At 38.8% G+C, this 4,490-nt stretch overlaps 1 protein-coding gene across 1 annotated transcript in view; it reads left to right on the forward strand.

Moving 5' to 3' along the window:
- Positions 1-3,637: 3,637 nt before the first annotated feature.
- The window catches only part of Acsm3 (acyl-CoA synthetase medium-chain family member 3), a 22,216-nt gene continuing 21,363 nt past the window's right edge, over positions 3,638-4,490 (forward strand). Inside the window, exon 1 of the mRNA XM_005405036.1 lies at positions 3,638-3,775. The gene's annotated coding sequence lies outside the window, so the exon portion shown is untranslated. The remainder of the gene's footprint in view (positions 3,776-4,490) is intronic.

Consider the following 4,490-nt stretch of genomic DNA (forward strand, 5'->3'; position numbering starts at 1 on the left):
AAAACTAGGTCTAGAGGTCCCATTCAACCCAGCTATCCTGCTGCTGAGTATTTTCCCAGAAGATCTAAAAACATCATATCACAGTGATATATGTGCACCTATGTTCATAGCAGCACAATTTGTAATTGCTGAATTGTGGAAGCAACCGAAATGTCCATCCACCGAGGACTGTATAAGAAAACTGTGGTACTTTTATAGAATGGAATATTACTCAGTTATAAAGAAAGATAAACTCGAGGCTTTTATAGGTAAATGGTCACAATTAGACACCATACACATAAGTGAAATAAATCAGACGTACATGTGCAAGCACCGCATTGTTTCATTAATGTAAAACCTGAAAGAGTTCATTTAAACTAGGAGGTATAATAGACATTGTGAAATGATAGGAAAATACTCAAGGGTAAAAGGCAATTGGGATGTGGGAAAAGAGAAGGGAAAGAAGGAGAAATTTTGGATGCATGTATATACAGGATAGCTAACATAGTTGTTCTACTGTCTTCTATTTCTTTGCTGAAAGAAACTGTCAGTGAGTCCTTGATTGATCATTGTTGCACATCTCTATGTGTTTTCATGAGAAACCACTTTGAAAATACCAATATGTAATACAACAAGCATTAATTTCCTACCACTTTGTTTGTAACTCTGTATTGTCTGTACTGTTCTTTTGCTATTTTGTAAAAGGTTGTCTGTCTGTCAGTGTTTTCCTCCTTTTATTTTTAAAATAAAAAAAGAACTAAAAATTCAAGAAAAAGTAAAAATCTCAGTGGATGGGTGTGATTTTGTGAGATACATGTATTTGGTTTTCATTCCTGGATCCTAATCACAGCTCCTAAGATCTCTGAATTTCACAAATGGTAAGTGCATTTTTCTATGTAAACAAGAAGATGGTGCTTAGGGTTACTAGACAGTCTCAGGATGGGAGCTAGAGAAACCATCCACATGACTAGAGGTTAAAACTTTCAGTTCCACTCCTCTCACTCTACACTCTAGTTTTACCTTTTAGAAAGGGAGACGAGTTGAAGGTTGACTAGATCACCAATGGTCAATGATTTAATCAATTATAACTGTGTAATGAAGCCTCCATGGAAATTAAAAAGACAGATTTTGGGGAATTTCCAGATCATTGAACATGAGGAAGTTCTGGAAAGATAGAGTACTGAGGAGGGCACAGAAGCATGGTATTTCTTCTCCTAATCTCACCTTTGCATCTCTTGATCTGACTATTTATCTGTATCCTTTGAGATATCCTTCATAATAAATAGGTAAATGTAAATAAAGTGTCTCCCTTTGTTCTGTGAGGTAGTCTAAGAAATTAATCAAATGCAAGAAGGAGATGATAGGAACCCAATTTATAGCTAGTTGGTCAGATATATAGGTCACAATTGAGATTTACAATTGACATGTGAATGAGGGGGAAGTTTGTGCATCTGAGCTTTTTTCCTGTGGGATCTGACACTATCTCTAGGAAGATGGTGTACAATTGAATTGAAATATAAAACACTCATTTGGTGTCTGCTAGAGAACTGCTTGGTGACTTGGGAAAATACTCCACATAACTAGTATCAGAAATGTGCAGAGTGTGGTGTGAGAGTGTAGGAAAAGCTATCTTTTGCCCTTTAATTTAATAAAGTGCTCACCATCAGAATGGAAATAACAGAGAAAAAAATCTGTGAGCTGGAAGAAAACAATAGAAATTTCCCAATCTGAACAACAGAAAGAAACTATGATGGGTGGAAGAAGAACACCTGTGAGACTGTAACAAAAGATCTAATAGAGGGACTGAAAAACAATTCCAAGAAATAATGGATGAAAACTTCTCAAATTTGGGAAGACATAAACAATATAATTCAGCAATTATAACAAGAATTATATAAGAGCACGAAATGGAGTTTATTTTAGGAAAGTAAAGCGGGCTCAATACTAGAAAATCAATTAATATAATCTGCCTTATTAACAAGCCAATAAAGAAAATCATATGATTATATTAATTGATGCAGAAAGATTTGCCAAACTTCAAGACCTATAGATTGTAAAGTTCCCGAAAAAAATTGGAATAGACAAAAACTTTCTCAGCTTGATAAAAAGCGCCTATAAAAACAAACACCCTATAACTAACATTGTATCTAACTGAAAGTCTGAATGCTTTCCCTCTAATATCAGGAGCAAGGCGATGATCTCTGTTCTCACCACTCTTAATCAACATAGTGCTGGTGAAAACCAGTGCAACAGGCAATAAAATGAATACGGATCTGAAAGGAAGAAGTAAAACTCTTTCTACTGGTAGATAATCTGATTATTTACATAGAAAATCCCAAGGAATCAATAACTTTTAAAACTCCTGGAACAAAAAAGTGCCTACAAATTCCTCTCTTTGTTTACAAGAAATTAAATTGGGTTTCTAGGCCATGTAATTGAGAGAATCATTTTTTTCTATGATCATCAAATATGTATCGAATGCTTAAAATTTACCAACATAGGCAATAGTGATACATCAGCAAATAAGGTTATTACACTCAAAATGGTGGTATAAAAAGTTAAAACAAAGAGAAAAAAGAAGTGCTATTTTAGAAAAGGTAGTCATGAAGACCTCTTTGATAGGATACCTCACAAAATGAAGGATTTGGCCAAGATATCTGGATTAGTTATTTTCTCTTTGCTGAGACACAACACCCAACACCCACAACTGTAAGAGCAGAAGTTTATTTTGGCTCACAGTGTGTAAAAGTTTCAGTCCAGAGTCTGCTGACTTCAGGGCATGACAACATGGCAGAGGACAGAGAGCTCATGACATGGTGCCAGGAAGGGGGGAGGGGGAAATACCGAAGGAGAGGGGTGATGTACCACTCCAGGCCATGCTCCCCAATGACCCACCTCCTCCAACCAGGTTTTACCTTCCAAGTTACATTAAACTATAAATTCCTCAGTAGACTAATCCACTGATGAATATCAAACTGCCTTGATCCAATCACCTACCAAAAGCCCCACCTACTATGAGTGCATGAGGCTTTGGGGGGACATCCAGATTTAAACCATAACAATATCTGAGGGAGGAGTCATAGACAGTGGAAGCTCAAAGAGCCCAAGGCTGGAACAGGCACCGTGTATTTGAGAAAAAGCAAGGGGCTGGTGTGGCTGCAGCAGGACAGGGTAGAGGAGGAATGGGCCATAGGTCAGAGAGGACCCACGGCCAAATCACACAGCTCCTTGCAGTTTACGTGAGGACTTGCGTGAGCTAAGAATCACTGAAGGGTTCGGGCAAGAACGGCCTGATAGCGTTTATGTTTAGTCCTGCCCAGGTCAAGACAACAGGTTGGACAAAATCTAGCTCAATTTATACCCACCCATCAACTTCCTTTTCTCGTTGTTTTCTATTTCCAAACACCCCTTTGTCTTACTGTACTTGTTCTTTCCTCCTCAATAATTCCTTTACCCCTTCACCAGACTAACCTCTTCCACCAACTCCTTGGACGCTTTCCTTCCTGTAGAAAAAAACCCGCTTTTCTAGCCTACTAAATGTCAATCATTACCAGTAATAAGGATTGTCTGCCAAGGATTGTGTAAATATTCAGTGTTTAACCCACAGCTCCTGCTCCTCCCTCAAGAAAGTTTCCACCAATCAAGAAAAGGCACTCTGCACCAGTCTTGCTCCTTCTGATTGTCAGAGGACTTCTCGTCTCTGGCAACTTGTAGAGGGGAGAAACCAAGGTGCTGTGCTGCTCTTTTACGAAACAGGCCTGCCATCATACCGGCTGTGCTGGAATCTGCAACTTCAGTGAGTACCTCCTCTCCCCTGTGTAACATTTGCTGTCCTTGTAAAGGCATTTTGTTTTGGGAGCAAAGATTAGAAACAAAGGAAACAATTTTTTAACAAATGACCTCACAGCAGTAACGGGTAACAAAGATGTTTCTGTCAGGATTCTGTTATTATGTGGAATGCCATCTAGCAAGTGATGAGCAGTATGCATACCCAAAAGGCTGTCGCTGTGGTATAGTAGCTGAGTTTTCATGTTGAGCCTTTTCGTACTATTTGATTTTTTGAAAACTATGTGCACCTGTTTACTTGATAAAATGCTTTAGAAAAAATTTTAATTGCATCTGAGTATTGGCTGAGTTTTTCACTGAACGGTCTGCTTAGCTCCCACCCTGCTCAGTGGCCGTTTGCATCATTCAGAAGATTCACAAACAAACTCTAGGAAACTTGGAGAAACAGACACAAAACCTAAGAGAATAACCTGGGAGCAGCCACTTCTCTCCAACAGCTGGTCAAGGGCAGCTCCAAAAGTTGTGTATGGGAGAGGCTTAAGGTAGGGTCTTGCTGGGTCTTGTGACGAACAGCAGGGGCTTTACCTTGCTTTGAGGCTATATATATATCAAACCACTGTTATTACTTTGGGCTATTACTTGGGAGGAGTATTATGGAAGTGTGAGGAGGCTAAAGGCCCCTTGACACCACTGTTTATACGGATTTATAGCCTGCATTTTTTTTT

The sequence above is a fragment of the Chinchilla lanigera genome, unplaced genomic scaffold (genome assembly GCF_000276665.1).
Source record: "Chinchilla lanigera isolate Chin_1 unplaced genomic scaffold, ChiLan1.0 scaffold00092, whole genome shotgun sequence".
In the NCBI taxonomy this organism is placed as follows: Eukaryota; Metazoa; Chordata; class Mammalia; order Rodentia; family Chinchillidae; genus Chinchilla; species Chinchilla lanigera.